Source organism: Psammomys obesus, unplaced genomic scaffold (assembly GCF_907164565.1).
Source record: "Psammomys obesus unplaced genomic scaffold, mPsaObe1.curated_primary_1811, whole genome shotgun sequence".
In the NCBI taxonomy this organism is placed as follows: Eukaryota; Metazoa; Chordata; class Mammalia; order Rodentia; family Muridae; genus Psammomys; species Psammomys obesus.
Window position 1 is genome coordinate 3609205 of NW_026585687.1, and position 22908 is coordinate 3632112.

At 38.6% G+C, this 22908-nt stretch overlaps 1 pseudogene; it reads right to left on the reverse strand.

Moving 5' to 3' along the window:
* Positions 1-1346: 1346 nt before the first annotated feature.
* The window catches only part of LOC129665482 (60S ribosomal protein L26-like), a 69213-nt pseudogene continuing 47651 nt past the window's right edge, over positions 1347-22908 (reverse strand).

Genomic DNA, 22908 nt, shown 5'->3' on the forward strand with positions numbered 1-22908 from the left:
GCCTTTCAGAAAACAAAACAAAACAACAACAACAACAAAACAAACAGAAAGGCACAGATGCAGCTCATTATGCAAGGCACTGGTTCAATTATTATGCTTTCAGTAAAGAGCTTATATTTGAAAAGATAAAACAGGCATCTACATGTTAAGGCTGTGGTTGTGGCTTCAGTACAGTGCTTCCTTAGCATGCACAAGTATCTTTGTACTTACTGTCCTTAGCACCAAAATGGAAACAGAACTAGACCTGGGCAAAAATTTTGAATCAAATCAAAAATTCAAAGCCCGTATTTTTTTCTTTTTCTTATTTAGATCTGCTCCTCTAGAGTACAGAACAGGAGATAGTAGCAAGAGAAACTGTATCCCAAGAGGTTGCTTACCTTAGTGACTACTAGCAGCTTTTACTCTGGGGATTGATCTGGGCTGAATTTTTTTTTTTTTTATCATTGACTGGATAGCTGATTCAACTCCTTGGCTCCCCAGATCTCTGCTTTGCAAAATAAAACTATTGTCTTATGTTATGAGGCCTAAGTGTAATATTTTCTCTCACAAATTATATTTCCAATAAATGTAATTTTTGTTCACATTATAGTTTTTGTTCTTTCGGAATCATTTACATCCTAAAATTGTCAGTCTGTAATTAGATAGTGTCTAAAAGAATGACTTCTGGTATAAAGTTCCAGGAAGTTTTCCACATCTTGGACTGGCTGGCTTGGTGGTTTGAATGGGTGGGCTCTCAGATAATGTTGGGCATTAATCTTGATTAAAAAAAATATTTTCACAGTCATGTGAATTTTTGGAGGTATATTTTTACTTTAATATATAAATGTCAGCAATGATTTTCTTTATCATTATCTCTTAATAAATATGTGTGTTTATATTCTGTTCAGAGGCATCTTCTTCTTGGCCAGCCTGGAGCCTAGATTGCATGACTTAGATTTTGATCTTAATAAAAGAAACTCAAAAATGGAGATTTTTCATCTTGAGTTTTAGAGAACAGACAAGAACAGGACTCAGCTGGACCTCTAGATGTATAACTGATATGATCATGAATTTAGGACTCAGTTTGTTTAGTTTCATTATTGCTGATTTGGGACATGCCAGGGTGCATCAGTCTCAAATGTTTCTAGTTTATAGGTTGGTGTTTTCTATATATACAGAAAAATGTGGGTAAAACCATATGGGACACTGACAGATAGCTGTTTTTTAGTTGAACAGATTCCTCATGAGACCAGGAGAAATGAAAATGTAGAATGTCCAAGAAGAAGTGAAAGTTTACTTGAATCTGATTGTTATTTTTTTTTTTTAAACTGGAACAGTCTTTAATGAAAGTTGTGTATGAGAGGCTTTTATCCCTGCATCTTCTCAATTGTTTTTTTCCTTGTATTTGCCCTTTTCCTTTCCTACTCGTTGATACTTGGATTTCCTTTCCAGGATCTTCTTGTGGTCTTTGCCCAGCTTTATTCTGGTGATAACCACCTTGCTGGGGTGGATGCCCACATGGATGGTTGTGCCGTTAGCCATTTCTCGCAGCACTTGCTCAATGTTGACAACATGCTTCTTCCTATGCACCTGGACCACTTTGCCAATCTCCTTGCCTTTGTAGTGTCCTCGGACAACTTGAACTTCATCATTCTTTCTAGTGGGCATGGAGCGAACATTATACTTCAGTCTCAGCTCTTTCAAAAGAGGGGAAGGCGTGATTTTCTTCTGGATGCGAGATGAGCATTGAAATGTTCTTGCTTCATTTTGGCGGCAGAGATCCAGCGATGCCCACAAAAGGAATCTCTTAACACAATAGTCTTTCGCCATGTTTACCAAATGAGGTTTGTGAAAAGGGTTTTGAAACTGTGAGCATATAATTCTGAGATTATTATTTGCTGTCATCTTACTGTGTGCTATGGTAATTTTGAACTTTTTCCCCATCTCTTGCACTAAAATATTATGGGTATTTCCCTTCTCTGAAATGGTTCCAAACTGCTTTGATTTCTAAATGAAACAGGTTCTGTTTCTAATTAGTATTCAATCTCCAGGCTTTCTTGAGTTCAACATAATTTAAACAAGCAAACAAATGAACTATAGCTATGAGCACTCAAAATGGACTCTCTAAGAACTTGACGTTTTGATCCCTAGATTTAAATACCACATCGTTTGTCTCCTTCTGGGTTTTTAACTGTCAACCCTTCCCTTCCTTCCTGTTTTACCACAGGAAGTGCTGATAACATTCTATATAAATAAATATCCCATGCTGCATGACTACTGTCCCATTTCTGAGTTTGGAGAATGTTGTAGAGAGCCTTGCTGAACTTTGAGACCAGGCGAGCCAACACGAATGTTTTTTTACACAAAGAAAGAGGTCTAGAAACATTGCTTTCTTGTTTATGTGTGTCTGCTGGAAGAGGTGCTTTGTCTGCCAACTGCCAGACATTAACTCTAAACTCGCTAGTCCAACAGGGACAGGTCTGAGGAAATGGCGAATAAAAAGAGCCTTTTGACTTCCATTTCATAGACAGCTATCTTTTTTTTTTCTTTTACTCTTTTTGGTTTCCAACTATGGAGTGTTTCTATTCTTTTAATTTTACTCTCTTTCAGCAACAAATATTTGTTAGAAAGTTACTTTTGTGCTTGTTTTACAAACGCACAGTGGAAAATCTTCACCTAATAATTATTATAGAATACAATGTACTGTTCAATGCAATGTTTTTGCAGATTTTTTTTATTTTAAATTAAATTTTTATTATTTATATTAATTACAATTTATTCACTTTGTATCCCAGCTGTACTCCCTCCTTCATTCCGTCCCATTTCCTTCCTCTGTCCCAATCCCTTCCTCCCTCTCTCATTTCCTCTCATTCCTTTCTTCAATTTCACTGATAAGGGAGGTCCTCTTCCCCCTTTACTTTTCATTTTGGTATATCAAAAAAATGCAATCATTAACTTTGATTTGTGACATTTATTTCCTTTAGGACATTAATGCTGTATTTTATCTCTGTGGTGTTGCTTATTTAAATGTTCATTAATGCCCTTCCATAGCTCAGTTGGATGAATATTTTAAAGATGCCGCTTTAAAGATTCATTGAAGGTAATATTTCTAGGATTTATACTCATTCATTTAAAATACAGTCTAGTCTTTTTTGTTAAGTTTCACAAAGACATTGAAATGATATTTATAACTACTGATCATGGTGTAACTAAGTCTCTGAAAGACAACAGGAAGGAAAAGAAAAGAAGAGGAGAAGGAGGAGGAGGAAAAAAGGAGAGTAGAAGAGTTATGTTATATGACTGTAAAATGTACTTTTAATTTTGGGTTGTTGGACAGATCATCTGGAGGTATCTCCATCCCCGATCTCAAGTTGTACTACAGAGCAATAGTAATAAAAACTGCATGGTATTGGCATAAAAACAGAAAGAAGGATCAATGGAACCGCATAGAAGACCCAGAAATAAACCCACACACCTATGAATACTCAATTTTTGACAAAGAAGCCAAAACCATTCAATGGAAAAAAAGACAGCATCTTCAACAAATGGTGCTGGGCCAACTGGATGTCCACATGCAGAAAAATGAAAATAGATCTATATTTATCACCCTGCGCAAAACTAAAGTCCAAGTGGATTAAAGATCTCAACATAAAACCAGATACTCTAAATCTGTTAGAAGAAAAAGTGGAGAACAGCCTAGAACTCATTGGCACAGGAGAAAACTTCCTGAACAGAACACCAACAGCACAGGCTCTAAGAGCAACAATCACTAAATGGGACCTCATGAAACTGAAAAGCTTCTGTAAAGCGAAGGACACTGTCATCAAAACAAAACGACTGCCTACAGATTGGGAAAGAATCTTCACTAACCCTTTATCTGACAGAGGACTAATATCGAGTATATACAAAGAAGTAAAGAAGCTGAAAAGCAGCAAACCACGTAATCCAATTAAAAAATGGAGAACAGAGCTAAACAGAGAATTCTCGACAGAGGAATATCGAATGGCAGAGAAACACTTAAAGAAATGCTCATCCTCATTAGCCATCAGGGAAATGCAAATCAAAACGACCCTGAGATATCACCTTACACCCATCAGAATGGCCAAGATGAAAACCTCAAGGGACAACACATGCTGGAGAGGTTGTGGAGAAAAGGGAACCCTCCTCCACTGCTGGTGGGAATGTAAACTGGTACAACCACTCTGGAAATCTATCTGGCGCTTTCTAAGACAATTAGGAATAGTGCTTCCTCAAGAACCAGCTATACCACTGCTAGGTATATACCCAAAGTTTGCTCAAGTACACAAAAGGGATATTTGCTCAACCATGTTTATAGCAGCTTTATTTGTAATAGCCAGAACCTGGAAACAACCCAGATGTCCATTAAAGGAGGAATGGGTTCAGAAATTGTGGTATTTTTACACAATGGAATACTACTTAGCAATCAAAAAGGAGGAAATCATAAAATTTGCAGGCAAATGGTGGGATCTTTTCTAGATCATCCTGAATGAAATATCCCAGAAGGAGAAAGACAAACACGGCATATACTCACTTATATAGACCTATAAGATGTGATAAACATAATGAAATCTGTACACCTAAAAAAGATAATCAAGAGAGCGGACATGGGGTAAGATCATCAATCCTCGTTTAGAAAGACAGATGGGATGTGCATTGAACATATGACAGTTTCTACTGAGCGCATTTGAAAGACTCTAACTAGCAGTGTTTTCAAAGCAAAGACTCATGACCAAACCTTTGGCAGAGTACAGGGAATCATAAGAAAAAAGAGGAGTTAGTCTGATGGGGAAAGGATAGGAGCTCCACAAGGACCAAATATATCTGGGCACAGGGTCTTTTTTGAGACTGACATTCAACCAAGGACCATGTATGTATATAATCTAGAACCTCTGCTCAGATGTAGCCTGTGATAGCTCAGTAACCAATTGGTTTCCCATAGTGAGGGGAACAAGGACTATTTCTAACAGGAATTCAATGACTGGCTCTTTGGCCTCCCCAACCCCCAAGGGAGGAGCAGTCCTGTTAGGCCACAGAGGAGAGCTTTGCAGCCAGTCCTGAAGATACCTGATAAAACAAGATCAGATGAATGAGGAGGAGGTCCCCCCTATCAGTGGACTTGGAAAGGGGCACAGTGGAGATGAGGGAGGGAGGGAGGGACTGGGAAGGAATGAGGGATCGGGACACGGCTGGGATACAGAGTTAGTAAAATGTAACTGATAAGAAAAAAATGAAATTTTTAAAAAAAAAAGAAAAAGGAAAAAAAATTTTGGGTTGTTGGAAATTTTTAAAAAAGTTAACCTTTTGAGAATATTATACATTCTTTTTTTAATTTTATATTAATTATACTTTATTCATTTTGTATCCCCCCATAAGCCCCTTCCTCCTCCCCTCCCGATCCCACCCTCCCTCCCCTTTCTGCATGCATGCCACTCCCCAAGTCCACTGATAGGGGAGGTTCTCCTCTCCTTTCTGATCTTAGTCTATCAGTTCTCATCAAAATTGGCTGCATTGTCCTCTACTGTGGCCTGGTAAGGCTGCTCCCCCCTCAGGGGGAGGTGATCAACGAGCAGGCCAATCAGATTATGCCACATTCTTTTTTTTACTAACTTTTTATTTTTTTCATTTTATTTATTAATTTTTAATTTTTTATTAATTACACTTTATTCACTTTGTATCCCCTCTGTAGCTTCCTCTCTCCTCCTCTCCCAATCCCTCGCTTCCTCCCCCTTCTCCACCCATACCACTCCCCAAGTCCACTGATAGGGGAGGTCCCCCTCTCCTTCCTTCTGATCCTAGTTTATTAGGTCTCACCAGGAGTAGCTGCATTGTCATCTTCTGTGGCCTGGTAAGGATGCTCCCCCCTAAGAGTGAGGTGATCAAAGAACAGGCCAATCAGTTCATGTCAGAGGCAGTTCCTTTTCCCATTACTATGGAACCCACTTGGACACTGAACTTCCGTTGGCTACATCTGTGCAGGGGTTCCAGGCCATCTCCATGAGTGGTCTTTGGCTAGCGTATCACTTTCAGAAAAGACCCCTATGCCCAGACTTTTAGTATCTGTTGATGTACTTGTGGAGCTCCTGTCCTCTCCAGGTCTTACTATCTCCCACTTCTTTCATAAGATTCCCTGCACTCTGCCCAAAGTTTGGCTATGAGTCTCAGCATCTGCAGGGTAGAGCCTTTCAGAGGCCTTCTGTGGTAGGCTCCTGTCCTGTTCTCTGTTTTGGGCTGCTCTTTGATCACCTCCACCCCAAGGGGGAGCAGCCTTACCAGGCGACAGAGGAAGACAATGCAGCCACTCCTGATGAGACATGATAGACTAGGATCAGAGGGAAGGGAAGGAGGACCTCCCTTATCAGTGGACTGGGAGAGGGACACGGGTGGGGAAAAGGGAGGGTGGGATTGGAAGGGGAGGAGTGAGGTAGCTACGGGGGGGATACAAAGTAAATAAACTGTAATTAATAAAAATTAAAAAAAACATTATACTGTCCATTTCTTACTCTAATATTTTATACTTTTTCCTGTATGTCTTATTTTTTTTCTTTCAAAATATTTACTCTATATGTATGTATGTGTCCCTGAGTGTATATATGTATGTATACCATATATGTGTAAGAGCTTGCAGAAGTCAGAAGAGTATCAGATTCCCTGGAACTGGTTGTTAGCTGCCATATGGAAGCTAGGAATTGAATCTGAGTGCTCTTCAAGAATGGTAAGTGCTTTTAATTCATGAGCCATTTCTCTAGTCTTGACTTGGTTTCTTAACTTTTTAATTTTATTTTTTCACAATTTATTCATTATATATCCCAATTTAAGCCCCCTCCCTCAACTCCTTCCAGTCTCACCCTCCCTCCATCTTCTGCCTTATCCCCTACCCCTAGTCCACTGAAAGGGAGAGTTCTTCTCCTTTGCCATCTGCCCATAGCTTATTAAGCCACATCAGGACTACCTGGATCCTTTTCCTCTGTGGACTTGTAAGGCTGCATTGCCAGGGGCAAGTGATCAAAGAGCAGGCAACCAAGTTCATGACAGAGACAACCTTGCTCCCCTTACTTGGTAACACACATGGAGACTTAGCTGCCAGTCAGCTACATTTGAGCAGCAGGTCTAGGTCCTCTCCATGTGTGGTCCTTTGTTGTTGTATCAGCTCTGCAGGACGCCCTGGGAACAGATTTTTTAGCTTTGTTGGTCTCCTTGTGGGGCTCCTGTCCCCTCCATGTCCTTCTATCCCCTACCCCCCTCTTCTTCCATGAGACTCCCTGTGCTCTGCCCAAAGTTTGGCTGTGAGTCTCAACATCTGCTTTAATCCCCTGTTGGGTGGAGCTTTTGAGGACCCTCTATAGTAGGCTCCTGTCCTGTTTCCTCTCTTCCACTGAAAGACCCCAGCCTCACACTAAGTTAAACATAGCTAATGCCATTTTGTGAGACACCACTGTTTTGTAAAACTCTGAAGGCCAGATGAGAAACTGGAAAATTACTGAGAAATCCTAGCTGTGTCACCCACTTGGGATATCTGTGGTCAGGGTGCCCCAGTCATACTAAAAACAGTTTGTGTTAATCACTCTCATAGATATCTGTGAGACTGTTTCAGCTAAGATAGGGAAAAACAAAATAACAGGTGGCGGGCCACGTCAAGGGGTCATCCTACCCCCCCGACCACCCAGTTCCTGGAATCTTGGTGCCCCTGCCAAACTTTGACGCAAATTGTGGTCTCGTGTAAACGTACCAATCAGCCCCCTGTAACCATGCCCTCTTGTTTCTGTACCAGTGCTTCTGCCTCTAAAACCCTATAAAAACCCCAGCTTCCCATCTAGGGGGCGCGGAAGTCTTCCGAATGACTTTTCGCCCCGGGTATCCGAGTATCAAAATAAAAGCCTCTTGCTGTTTGCATCCGAATGGACTCGTTGATCCTTGGGAGGGGGTCTCTCTGACGGAAGATACCCTCCGGGGATCTTTCACCACCACTTCAGGTGTCTATCCTGTTTGCCATCCTGAATGGGATTTAAGCATCCTCCTTAGGGTCCTACTTAGTGTTTAGCTTATTTAGGTCTGTAGATTTTAGTATGTTTATCCTATATTATATGGCTAATATCAGCTTATAAGTGAGCATATACCTATGGGTTACCTCACTCAAGATGATCTTTTCTAGTTCCTGACTTGGTTTCTTACTAAAAGTTTATGTTTTTGGATTGTTGTAGTTTTAAAAAAATAACACAAATTGTATGTTTCATAAAGTTTTCCTCATTGGCAGCATCTTAATATTTATAGTACAATATGACAATCAGGATATTGACAGTGATACAGTCAGACACAGAAAATTCTAAAATTTGATTTCAGACTTTGTTTTTGGCCAATTGATTACTTACATATATATACATTTTCAAGTCTTAATAAATCTTGTTATTGTTCTGTTACTCATTTCTCATTTGAAACTATTGTGATGAGTGATCATTCTATTGAATTAATTTAAGTTAGCTGAGGTTTGTGTTATGGTGGTTTGATGAATTTTTTTCTTTAACATTTTTCATTTTATTTGTTTTGTACAGTATGTTTTGATCTTATTTTTCCTCCCCCAACTCCTCTCAGGTCCTTTTTACCTACCCAAGATTACATTCTTTTTCTCCCTTGCTCTCAAAATAAAAAAATAGATACAACAACTTTCCAATCCCCCAAATAAAAGCAGATACGTAAACTGAAAAAAAAAAGATAAAAAAATACAAAATAAAACAAAACAATGAACACACGCAAAACAAAGAAACAGACAAACAAAAAACATGGAGTCTGTGTTGACCAACTTCTGGGCCTGGGTTCTGTCTTGGAGTTTGGTTGATACATCCAGTAACACTCCATTGGGAAAAACGGATTTTTTTTTCCTTCCCTACAGGTATCAATGGAAATAGCTTCTTGGTTAGAGGTGTGAGCCTATGTCTATTTCCATGTCTTAGTGCTGGGATCCTGTCTGGTTTGAACCTCTGCAGGCCCTGTTCATGCCGCCACACCAGAGTTCATAGGTATCAGTCCTGTTATATCTGGAAGAAGCTGTATCCTTGAAGCCATTCACCACCACTTACAGTTTTTCCATCTTCCAAAAAACCTTTTCACTTTATTTAGTTGTTCACTTTACATATCAATGGTAGTTCCCATCCTCCTGGTTTCCTCTCCCTGCCCCTTCCCAGCTCTGTTTCATTTTAGAGATGACATTTCATACAACTCAAAGACTGTTATCACATCATCTTTCACCAAATTATCTTTTACTATTATGTACACCAATAGTAATGGTTCAGTCTCTACTTTTCAATTATAAAATCATGGCTGTTAACTATATATTTCTCTGTTGCTTTCTCTCTTCACTTGTACATGTATACAGAGAAAAAGTATGAATTGAAATTGAGGGTTTTTTTTTTATCCACTTATACTGTCACTTATAAGTCATTCCTAGTGACCATATGGAGCCATGCACAAATCTCCAGACTTGGAAGCGATTCAGCTGTTTCTCAGACTCAGGTAACTATTGACTATGAATGTGAATAAAGACATTTTTTATTGTTTTTTGTGATATTTTAATATAATAATAAACGCATATCACCTAAATGGCATTAAAGATAGAGTGTAATTCTGAGGTCTGGAGAGATTTCATACAATTTAAATGTTTAATATAATGTTAAAAGAATGTGGATATTCAGTTTTGTTTTGACTCATTTTTCACTGATGTCCAAACATTCCTTTGTAGCAAAAAAGGTAATTCACTCCCATTAATCTTAGCAGATTTGGGCACTCTACCCTGGCCAAAACCTCCATTTCCACTCAGTGGGACATTGTGGACATCAGTGTTTAAAGACCTCTTTTTTTGGGCTGTATATTTGGGCTGTGGTTTTTTTTAATTTTTATTTTTTTAATATTATAGTTTGTTAACTTTGTATCCCTGCTGTATCCTGCTCCCTCTTTCCCTCCCAATCCTACCCTCCCTCCTTCATCTCCTCCCTGCCCCTTTCCAAGTCCACTGATAGGGGAGAACCTCCTCCCCTTTCATCTGATACTGGTTTATCAGGTATCTTCAGGACTGGTTGCAAAGTCCTCCTCTGTGGCCTAGCAGGGCTGTTCCTCCCTTGGGAGGGGCGGGAGAGGTAAAATATCCCGCCATTGAGTTCATGTCAGTAACAATCCCTGTTCCCTTATTAGGGTAGCCACTTGGATACTGAGTTACCAAGGGCTACATCTGAGCAGAGGTTCAAGGTTGCATCCATACATATTCCTTGTTTGGAGAAAGAGTAAAGACCTCATTTGTAATCAACACTGCCAGATATCACAAGTGCTCTGAAGACTTTATGTTTTGGAAAGTTGGAATGTACTGAGGTCTCCAAGCACATGATACCAACTACTTATGAATGATCATGTTCTTCATTTGACTTCAATTTCAGTTTTTCAAGAGTTTACTGTGGCTGTGTTTCTGTACTGCTCACTATTAATTTCAAGCATGGAACATGAACTCAAACAAAGAGTTATGGCCATCTGCACATCTGAATGTAGATTTCACTGTCAGAGGATATTCCAAAGACCACTAGATTTTTCTGCAAGCTGCTTGAAAAGAGCAGTGACTGAAAAAGCTTAAAAACTTCATTTTTGGTTATGAGTCTCAGTATCTGCTTTGACACACTTCTAGGTAGAGACTTTCAGAGGACCTCAGTGGTAGGTTCCTGTCCTGTTACTTGTTTTCTCCTACTTCCAATGTCCATCCCGTTTGTCTTTCTTCTTTTATAATAATTTTTATTTTTTATATTAATCACAAGTAATTTACTTTGTATCCCAGAAGTAGAGCCCTCCTTCATTCCCTCTGAATCCCACCATCCCTCCCTCATCTCCTCCCTGCCCCTCTCTAAGTCCACTGATAGGGGAGATCCTCCTCCCCTTCCATCTGACCCTAGCTTATCAGGTCTCTTCAGGATTGGCTGCAATGTCCTCTTATGTGGCCTAGCAAGGCTGCTCCTCCCTCGGGGGTGGGGGGTGGTCAAAGAACCAGCCATTGAGTTCATGTCAGAAATAGTCCCTGTTCCCCTTACTAGGGTACCCACTTGGATACTGAGGTAACCATGGGCTACATCTGAGCAGGGGTTCTAGGTTATATCCATACATGGTCCTTGGTTGGAGAAACATAAAAGACCCCTCATAAAAGACCCCTGTGCCCTAATATATTTAGTCCTTGTGGAGCTCCTGTCCTCTCCAGTTCTTACTAACTCCCTCTTCTTTCATATGATTCCCTGCACTCTGCCGAAGGTTTGGTTATGAGTCTTAATATCTGCTTTGATACACTGCTAGGTAGAGTCTTTCAGAGGCCCTCTGCGGCAGGCTCCTGTCCTGTTACTTGTTTTCTTCTACATCCAATGTCCATCCCATTTGTCTTTCTAAGTGAGGAATGATCATCTTACCCCAGGTCCTCTTTCTTTTTTATATTCTTTAGGTGTATAGATTTCAGTATGTTTATCCTATCTTATAGGTCTATATAAGTGAGGATATACAATGTGTGTCTTTCTGCTTTTGGGATACCTCACTCAGGATGATTATTTCTAGGTTCCACCACTTGTCTGCAAATTTCATGATTTCCTCATTTTTGATTGTTGAGTAGTATTCCATTGTGTAAAAGTACCACAATTTATGTATCAATTCCTCAACTGAGGGACATCTGAGTTGTTTCCATTTTCTGGCTATTACAAATAAAGCTGCTACAAACATGGCTGAGCAAATGTCCTTGTTGTGTACCTGAGCAAATTTTGGATATATGCCTAGGAGTGGTATAGATGGTTCTTGAGGAAGCACTATTCTTAATTTTCTGAGAAAGCGCCAGATTGACTTCCAAAGTGGTTGTACAAGTTTGCATTCTCACCAGCAATAGAGGAGGGTTCCCCTTTCCCACAACCTCTCCAGCATGTGCTGTCACTTGAGTTTTTGATCTTAGCCATTCTGATGGGTGTATGGTGAAATCTCAGGGTTGTTTTGATTTGCATTTCCCTAATGGCTAAGGACATTGAGCATTTCTTTAAGTGTTTTTCTGCCATTCTACAATCCTCTACGGAGAGTTCTCTGTTTAGCTCCATACCCCATTATTTTTTAATTGGATTACTTGATTTTTTCCTTTTTAACTTATTGAGTTCTTTATATATACTGGATATTAGCCCTCTGTCAGATGTAAGGTTGGTGAAGATCCTTTCCCAGTCTGTAGGCAGTCATTTTTGTTCTGATGACAGTGTCTTTTGCTTTACAGAAGCTTTTGAGTTTCATGAGGTCCTATTTATTGATTGTTGCTTGTAGAGCCTGTGCTGTTGGTGTTCTGTTCAGGAAGTAGTCTCCTGTGCCAATGAGTTCTAGCGTCTTCCCTACTTTTTCTTCTAACCGATTTAATGTGGCTGGTTTTATGTTGAGGTCTTTGATCCACTTGGACTTTAGTTTTGTGCATGGTGATAAATATGGATCTATTTGTATTTTTCTGTATATAGACATCCAGTTGGACTAGCACCAGAACAAAGACATTTTTAATGAGCCATTCTTAAAGTTCAAAAATGATTTTGTAATTGTTTTAAGGGACTCTGTTAAGTCCTTGCTTTCTGAAGTTGACATATTTTCTTTTGTCCCTTAGAATCTCCTGCTCATCAATTTTGGTGTTTTCTTCATTAGTACTGCCTGTTCAGTTGTCTGATCAGCATGTTCGCAGAACTTCTTTTGATTAAGTTCTAAGTGCTTGCGGTCTATGTTTATATGCTTCAGGAATGTGTCGGGAGGCATCAAGGAAGAATCCTTTGGAGTTGTTACTGTGCACCATGTCAATCTTGGATTGCTGTTACTTTAACTTCATTTATTTTTCTTTGTATTTTTAATTGTAATTTTAAAAACTTGAAATTATAATCACTTTGTTATTATATCTGGGTCATCCTTTTTGATAGCCATTAGTATTGTATCTTATCTAGATTTATTTGTTTCATTTATTTAATTTGTGACTGTGTGTATGTTTATTTACCTGTATGTGTATGAGTGTATGTGTCTCTGTGCTATAGTGTGCGTGAAGACAACTTGTCAGAGTCAGTTACTTCTTTTCATCATGTGAATTCTAAAGATTGAACTCAGGTCATCAGATTTGGTGACAAGCATCTTTACCTCTAGAACCATCCCATCAGTCTGCAATTAACAACTCAATTTTTTTCTTTGAGATATGTATAGTATGTTACAGAGGTATATGCTATTCTCTGATCCTTTATTGCAATTCTCTTACTCATGTCTTACTGGATTCTCCTAAGTAATGTGGACCATGGCTGATGTTTTATAAGTTCATTATGTTTAATTTTTTTTTCCTGCTACTACTTCACTGTTCCCATTCGAAGCCTGAGAGCTTTTTCTGCTTAGACTCTACTGCATTGTCACTATCTCTCAGTCTTTCAATGAGGGATTTAGCACCAGCAATGATGGCACAGAGCCTCTGCCAATAGGGCACAATGCACCCAAAGGGAGGGTGAGTCTTTGTTCCACCTCCTCAGTGAGTAGACACGGAACCTCAATGGCACAGTGGTAATGATGATAAGAAGCTAGCTTGGCTTGGATCAGTCAGGAAGGAGCCTGGGGGACACCTGCTGCTCCAGTAGTGCAGAACTATTTTCTTTAGCAATTGATATTGAAGACCTAAGAAAATAATCTAACTTCCAGTTTTCCCAAATATTAGCTATCTACTGATTTAGCTAGCAGTCCCATAAAAGGAAATGGCCCACTTTCCTGGAAAAAAAATGTGGAGATGCAGAGTTTAGCACACAACTTCCCAATGTTGATGACTGATGAGGTAAGTATAGAGGAAGCTATTTTAGGGAGCCTGAAGTCAAATATGATTTATTTTGCAGATATCATTCCTTTGCACTCATTTCTGCGGCCTACTCTCCTCCCCATTTTCTGTTTGGGTTTTCTGTCAGTCTTATCATTGTTTACTCTTTATTATTTTACTGTTTTAAATGATTTATTCACTGCTTCTCTGGACAGGTGCTGATTTTCTAGTTTTAACCTGGGGTTACATGACACCCAGGATAACATATTGTCATTAGGCCAATATTTCTCTGCTTATTCCAGCCTGGACTTTTTGTGGCAGTGTAGGATTCAGGTTCACATTCAGTCATTCGAATCTGGGAAGAGGTCCTCATTGATCTGGGAAGAGGTCCTCCTCTAAATTATCTTAATTCAGCCTCTCCAATTTGGATTGATTGCTGCTATGTTTGCACTTATATTTTGTCTTCACATATCTATCTACTCTTCTAATCAAAAGATACTGATGGCTATATTGACATTCTAACATGCCAAGGGAGTCTTAAATTATCCATTAAGACATTCACTGTGTTTAATTGCTAGAACTTTTGCCTTCCCCAGTAGACCACGAACTTCGGGGCAGCATCAGTGGCTTCAGCTTTGTATGCTCATTGTCAAACTCAGTGATTGGCATACAGTATGTTGTTGGTATGTAACTTCAATGAACAAAAGGCAACAGAGGGGAATGTAGTTGCTAAAGAGGTTTGCACGTGTCTGTAAAATGCCCGTGCATTAAAAAAATCCTGTAACTTTGCAATACAAAAATAGGATAAAATGCCTGCTTTGAAGGCACCATAGGAATTGGCAAGACCACACTCATCAAAGGTGAGCTCAAAGGTCAGGGTGCAAATTTGTTCAAGAGATTTTCATTTTAGAAGAGGTCTCTGGGACATGTACTCACACAGGAAGGTGACTGTGTAGTTATAATGCTGATGCTTGAAGAAGCAATCTCCTGATTACACTAAATCCTGTATTCTTTAGCACTACAGCAAAACAATCAAAATGAGATAGGTAGAAAGGTAACAGATGCATGCCATGATTAAGTTAGAATATGCTCAGAAGGAGGTAAAGGCAATGACTGTTTCTGTGGACAAGATTCTCTTAAACATGTAAGTCCAGATACCTTACTGTATACATGATAATATACAGATTCATCCTAGAAAACTCAACAGGGCGCACAAGTTTGAGGGCAGCTTGGTGAAACAACACATTGCTTCTTGTAGACTTCTGTACTAAATGTTCCCACTGGCGACACATTATGTATTGGAAATGCCCAAATGCCATTGCAGCTTTAAGTGGTAGAGAAACTTGGATTCTGTTTTGGGCCAGAGGCATGTGGCCAAATTGCATTTGAGAAATGTTTTATCAATATTTCTTTCATTGTTTGTGAAGATTGAGAAATGTCGAGGCCAGATAAGTTTCCTTTACAACTTTTAAAATCCCTGTGGTGCTTTATGACTGCAATTTTCATATGCTACTTGGGAAAGGGCGAGGCAGGATACTGAGAAATTTCAGCAGAACTTTTATTGTTGACTGTGCCTTCAGATGCCTGATGTCTGACAATATCCTAAGATCTCTACCAAGTTTAGAAGTTACTTCAGTACTTGATAAATGGAGATTCTTTTCAGTTCACACAATTATCACATAATGTTCTTTCAGATGTTTTGGGGGAGAATAAATAATCAAATCTATTAAATGTTTGCTATTCTTTAACAGTAAAAAAACAATTCAAGTTGTTCTGGCAAGCTCATTTTTCTTGTAAGTGCTGTTGAGAGGAAGTTGGATTGTTGCCACTGGCCTTTAACCTTAATCAAGATTGTATAATATGTAAATCCACAAAGGCTTTCAAAATAACATTATAGCTGTCTTGGCTTACTGTGGTACTTTATTCTAACTATGATTGCTTGTTTATCTCCACTGTTGATTAACTGTGGGTGTTTTCATAAAACTCAATATTCTGTTTTATCTTGTTTTTCAAAGACCCTTAATCTTTTTTGATCTCCACGATCTCTATATGGTTACTGAATCAGTATTTATGCTTCACTCTTCTAGTCTACATCTCTTTCTTTCTGTTTTTGCTTGGAATACTATTGAAGCTCTTTTTCTAGGCCTCACTGTTAAAGTTTGATATAGATGTTAACATATTCAACTCAACCATCTGGTGATACTATTTGTGCAGTAAACACTTGACACTTAGGAAAGGAGTAAACTAAATTCTAGCAGATAGTATTTTGACACAATGCTGCCCTATCTCACTCCCAACCTGACTGCCACTGCCATTGTTCCACATGTAGTCTCTGGCAAGGGTCTGTAATTATATTGACTGTTGATAGATCTTCAGGGAAAGAAGGAAATGAATTCAATATACTGAAACATGTACATCTAATTAATAGAAAACCACACCTTTCTTGCTATTTTGTAGCATTTTCATATGTATTTTTCATTGAAATTCTGAATGATTTCTATATCTTTTCTTGCGCATTTCTTATGGAAAACTACCCACATTCTGTCGTAGACTTATAATATAGCAAGAGTGGACTAAGACAGACTGATTTTGTCCTAGGGTTTATGAGAGGTTGCTTGTTTTTGAAATAGTCACTCAGTGTCACTCAGTTTAATTCATGCTGGGTTGAAAAGTGCTACCCCCCTTATACTGGTCTCAAACTCACACCAGACCTTCTTACGTTCCTCTCCAGAGTACCAGAATGGTAGGTATTTGTCACCGCTCATCAGACACTCTGGTCTTTCTGAGAAATGAGCTGCCATTGAGAAATGGGAGCCATCTTCATATTTGAAGGATTGATTTTGAATTAACTAAACAAGTGAACATGAGTGTAGAAAATACCTTCTGGGAGCCATACTACACTATGTCTCTACTGTCCAGGAGCCATTTAAGTAGATAATCATAGCAGCGTAGTTAACGATTGCACTGTGGCTGTACAGACATGAGAGACCTGATGCAGTTCACAGTGATAGTGATCAAGGCCAGTTCCAGTTATTCTGTTCATCTCAGAAGCTGCTGAGATTATGCTCTTAATTATAAAAAAAGAGTAAATTATTTACTACACCCTTAGTTTAAGAAGTATATAAAAATGTAAAACAGTGTTTAGAAAAGGATTTCATCTATAATCTCACACACACACACACACACACACACACATATATATATATAGTTTTGGGTAGGTATGAGACCACAAGCATGAGCTACCATACCTAGTAAAAAGTATGTTTATGAAAAATTATGACATATTTTACTATTAGTGACATGATAGTAAGATGTTTGATTTAGATTGTGCTGAGTGTCTACTTCCTTTGCTTATATTCAGGTACTTTTTGAGTTTGAAGAATACAATTACATTTTCTATTTTTTTACGTTCTTGGAACTCAGACACAGATTTAGGTCACTGTAGATTATGGAGGTAGATTAAGGATTTTATTTCCCTTAACAATGCTGGTGCTATTTCCAGTGGTCACAGTCGGATAATGACTTGGCTGAACTCTGGATGCATCTTGTGGATTTTTAAACTCAAAGTACATTAGAATAAAATAAGATCATGTATCTTAAAGTACTTCCCCTAGTTTGCTTGCTATTGCTGTGATAAACACTGTGGCCAAAAACAAATGGAGAGGAAAGGGTTTATTTCAGCTTACAACTTAGTCCATCATGAGCAGAAATCAAGGGAAGAACTCAAGGCATGAACCTGGAGGCAGCAACTGAAGTAGAGAGCATGGAAGAATGTTGCTTACTGACTTGTTCTTTATGGCTTGCTCAGTTTGCTTTCTTATATAACTTAGGCCTACCTGTTCATTGGTAACATCACCCACAGTGAGCTGGACCTTCTCACATCAATCATTAATAAAGAAAATGTCCTGCAGACTTGTCTAGAGGCCAGTCTGGTGGAAGATTTTTTTAAAACTGAGGTTTCCTTTTCCGAGATAACTCTAGCTGTACAAAGTAATCAAAACAAACAAACAAGCAAACAAACAAACAACCTAACTGGCCCAGTACTTTATACAGTTTAATGTAAAGTATTCATTATTATTATTGCTCTTTTAGTAGAAATATTTAGCAGGAATTTTTAAATGAATTACATATCAGGTAAGATCACATGTTTAACAATAGGAATGTAAATTACTCACACAGAGGAAATAATTACAACTATTTTAATAGGCCAAATGAAAACTAAACAGAAAATAAGAAAAGGCTGAAAATAAAGTTGTGGTTAAAGTACACAGGTAGTGCATTCCAGTAACTAAAATTGACTGAGAGAAAAAAAGAATTGCCAGAGAAAACAGGAAGCCTTTTAAAGAGAGTCTGTGAGCATCATGTGCCAAGAGTTGAAAATGAGAGAAAACTGAAAGAGATCATCACCAGGATTCTAACGGAACCCTGGTGCAGTGCAGTGATGACCAGTTGCAGTGGAGGACAGTGCCACATGCACTGCAGGAAGATGGGTTGAGGAGAAACAGGGAGGAAATTCTGCCTCTTAGAAGACTTTGAGGGGAAAGTGCACTTTGTGGAAAGTGAGTGTGCTTGACTAAAGGAATCCTTTCAGCTGGTTATGTTGTAAAGTGATTATCAGGACAAACCCAACATTCTTTGGGGTATTTTCTGAAGCTTGGGAGATTTGACATAGAAGAGGAGTATTTTACTTTTGTGTGACTATAGATTGGAATGCTGTCTCCAATAGTCTTGCAATGAGGTGGGATTTGAACAATAAAAGTAATGTTTATTTTATTTTATTTTTTCTGGCTATTTGCAAAATTCTTTTACTTATTTTTCCTTGATATTTTACCCCTCAATTGTTCTTTATTTCTTTCTGAACCCCTTTTTTTGCTTCCCACTTATTTTCCCAGTGGCTACCTCGAGAAAATGACACTTGTCTCCTCCATCGACCATTAACAGTCATTAGCTTCTCAGAAAGAGATGGGGACTCATAGGAATCTCCTCTATCTATGATGGAAAGTTTTCATAGCTGTTATGTGCTCATGATTGCAAAGGCAATGCCATACCTGGGCAGTGGTATTTTGTGACACTCATCCCCATGTTCTGGCTCTTAATTCCTTTTGCCCTCTCTTCTGTGATGGGTACTTTCTAAACAGCCCAGGTGACATGGTTTGATTGCCTACCATTTCTGAAGCTGCACTGTAGAGAACACAGCTGTTACTTATCTAGACTGTAGAAGGCCATGAAATCTAGATTTGAATCCCAGAAATTTCACTATTAGCCTTTTAAGTTGGCCAACTTATTTAATATTGCTAATCATTGTTCCTTTATATGTAAAATGAGGTAATAATAGGATTTATATATATTTATTAAGGAAGAAAAATGGAGCAATGCATAATAAATTACATGAATTGATACTAGCACACAGTAAGTGCTCAATATTTGTTAGTTACTATAATGTATAGAACTGTCTGGTCTCTAATGGTGAGATATTTTGTTTTAACCAGAATAAAGATGACTTGACTGCAGGAATAATCCAAAGCAGCCAGAAACTCGAGTTTTCAACTAAGCCAAATGAGAGCCCTAAACATTAAAGGCTCCATTTTCTTTAGAAGGCACGTCCTTATCACTGTTTGCTAGCTGAGTGTGATCTGAATCTTTATCCTCACTCCAACAAGAATAAGAGTGCTGTCTAAGCACCCTTCATTTGTATCATCATTCCCAGGAATGTGCTATGGCTCTTTACAAACTGGCAGCCTTTACCCAGTAGGCTCACTTCTGGAGTTGGCAGAATTACAAAACTTAGAATAAAACAAACAAACAAAAGCCAAGCAGTGAGGTTGGAATTTCAGATAAGCAGGAAGAACTTTTGTATGATTTCATGTTTAAATAATTTATCTGAAATTCCAATTTACTTAAATATTTTTTTTGTATTTTCTCTGAGAATTATAAAACTTGTTTATTCTGATGCTGCATTTATAAGGCTAAAGAATGGAGCCTTATAATGCAAACTGAAAAGGAAACACAAGGCTCTAGGAACCCAGGTACAGGGATTGCATCATCTATTTTGAAGGTAAATAATCCTAATAGAGTAAGTCATAAGTGAGAAAGGCTGTCTTAGCCTGGACTCATCTACCTCTCTTCCTCAGGAAGCAAAACTAGACGCTTGCTCAACTTTAGTTTTAACTTATTTTCTGTTTAATGTAAGCAACATATGCTTGTCATAGAGGATTTAAGAAATTTAGATGTTATAAGGACATAAAGAAGAAAAATAAAGCCACCCATAGGGTAAAAGTCATATTTAACTTTAAAGATATTATTTGGTGTTTTGAATAGTTGAGGTATTCACATAATTGAAAACTAAGTATGTATATATGCATAAACAAATTAGTATATAGGAGCTGGAGAGATGGCTCAGTGCTCAGTGATTCAGTGATCTGCTCTTGCAGAGGACCCAGATTTGGTTCCCAGTATCCATGTGTTGACTTACAACTGGTGTCTGGAACACCAGTTGGGCATTTAAGGGTACCAGGAACACATGTAGTATACATACATACATGTAGGCAGATACTCATACACACAAAAAGTAAACTAAATGAATCATGTATATAATGGAAACTCTCTTTGACCTTTGTTCTCTAACTATTAAGTTCTCATTGTTCTTCAGTGTACCTTTGCTTTTTTAATGCAGATATAAACAAATGTGCTTTTATTATTTATTTTAGCCTTCAAAGGGTAGTTTCTTAGTTGCTATTTCTATTGCTGCAATAAAAAAATAAATGACGAAAATCAACTTGAGGAGGAAAGGGTTGATTTCATCTTATAGCTCGTTGTCTGTAGTCCAGGGAAGTCAAGGCAGGAATTCAAGGCATAAATCTCGAAGCACAACTGATACAGAGTCCATGGAGAAGGGTGTTGCTTACTGGCTTGGTTAGTTCACTTTCTTGTAGCCTAAGACTGGTACTACCCACAGTGATCCGTGATCTCCCACATCAATCAAGAAAATACACCACAGGCTTGCCCACATATTGGGAACACAAAGGCCCTTGCACTCACAGTACTAGGGAAACCAGGAATGTTAAACACACAGTGATGTCTAGTCAATGAAAGAGATGCCTAAGCTGATCTGCCCAGAAGGCTAGGAAATGAGGTGGCTAATAATAGCCAAGGTGACCTTTGCACTATTTGTAGGGCCAGGCCATACCTAGCTCCTCCAAGCTCCCCCAAGCAGGACCAAAGATGGTTAATAGTCTAGGTGACCTCTGTGCTATCTGTATGGCCAGAGGCTCCTCCAGGCCTTCAAAAACAGGACTGGAGTTAGTTAATAGTCTAGGTGACCTCTGTGCTATCTGTATGGCCAGGGACTCCCATAAACAAGACTGGAGGTGGCTGATATCCCAGATGACCTCTCTCTCTCTCTCTCTCTCTCTGTGCTATCTATATAATTAAGACCACACCAGATGCCTTCCTAGATCTGTAAGATAACACAAGTAGCCTATCTCTAGAATCCATCTTCTTGGAAGAGGTGACATGTACTTTGAGAAGAATTTCAATGTAATTATGCCTTATTGTGCACAGGGGGTTGTTTGACACCAGGAAACATTTTTCCCCAAATTGTACTGTACTTACATATGCCTAAGTAAGATCAACAGCCTGGTTGTCAGACTCTAGAAATCCAGACTTCCTTATTGCCTCAAGGGGATGTCTGTCCCTGGCATTTGCAGAGATCCCCACACTCTGAGGCCAATATGGTGGGAACAGTTCCTCAACTGAATCTCCCTGTTCCAAAATTCCAACTGGGTCAAGTGAATATAAAACTAGCCATCACTGGTAAAGTGCTGTGGATTTTGTTATTTTCTTAGCTGTTTTTTTGTTTGTTTGTTTGTTTTATTGTTTTGTTTTTCTACAGATCGAGATGACCTGGAACTTGCAATGGAGCTCACACTGGCTTCAAACTGTTGATTTCCACCTGCAGCCTCTTCAGTCCTGGGATTACAGGTATGCACCACCATGCAGAACTTTCCTCAGATTTTTTTTTTACTTGAAATTATTTAATGACTATATCATGTTAGTGTGTAAAATGCTTCTATATCTTGATTTTAAATTGTTCCAGCTCCTGCATTTAACTTCAGTTTACTTAGCTAGTTCCCGACTGTTTGGTAAATTAGCTGATAAAACCCTTGATTTCTGGATCTCCCATCACTGTGTCATTTCATGCCTCATTTAACACAATCCTATTCTTTCTTAGGAAACAAAAGGTTTGGAGCCCTCAGTTTTTAACATCAAACTCAGAATGTCTCCTGTATTGTTTTAGATTTACAGGTAGATGTCCCACAGACTATTCGCTAAGATAATAGTTCTCATTGCTTAATAAGGAAATAGTAAGTAATGTGACCCAACAATATTCATCCTTGGCACAAAAAAAAAAAAAAATCAGCCAGGAAAATAACAAAATATAGAACATTCATTCTACTTCTGCTGGTTAGCATTATTATTCTTATTTCTACTTCTTTCCTTTTTTTTTTTTAACAGATGAGGCAACAGGTTTATTGCAGTGTTTTTAGTTGTGCAATGTGGTCTCAATTCTTCAGAGAATCCATGACTTCTGGTTGTTCAGAGTTGTTTTCTCCCCATTCTTCCTTATGCCCTCTCAATACTTTGGGAGGTTGTAAAGCGTGTTTGGTCTTAAAACGGTGTGAAATACTTTCTGAAGGGGGTTCGATCTTAAACTATGATCACCTAATGCTTTATGCAGGTATTGACAACTTAATGGGAACAAAGACTGGTATATAAGAGACATAGACTACAGGACACAGGCCATGTATGTTTGTGTGTATGTGTGTGCATGCAAATGTGTTTTTGTATTAGGGAATCTGATGGCAATGTCACAGGATAAGCAACATAGGAAAGCCAAATTTCAAGGTGTTGGAGAGAAGTGTGAAAAGACTTTTTATTTTCTTCATAGCTATGCTGGGTGTGGATTGTAGCACTTATCCATTCATTATACTGAAATAAAAGCTACAATGATGTGGAGCTCATTAGTGAATACTCCTTCAACTTCTGGGCTTCAGCATCCTTTCCAATCATGTGTTTGCCCAACAGCCATGACAAATGTTCTTATTACATCATCA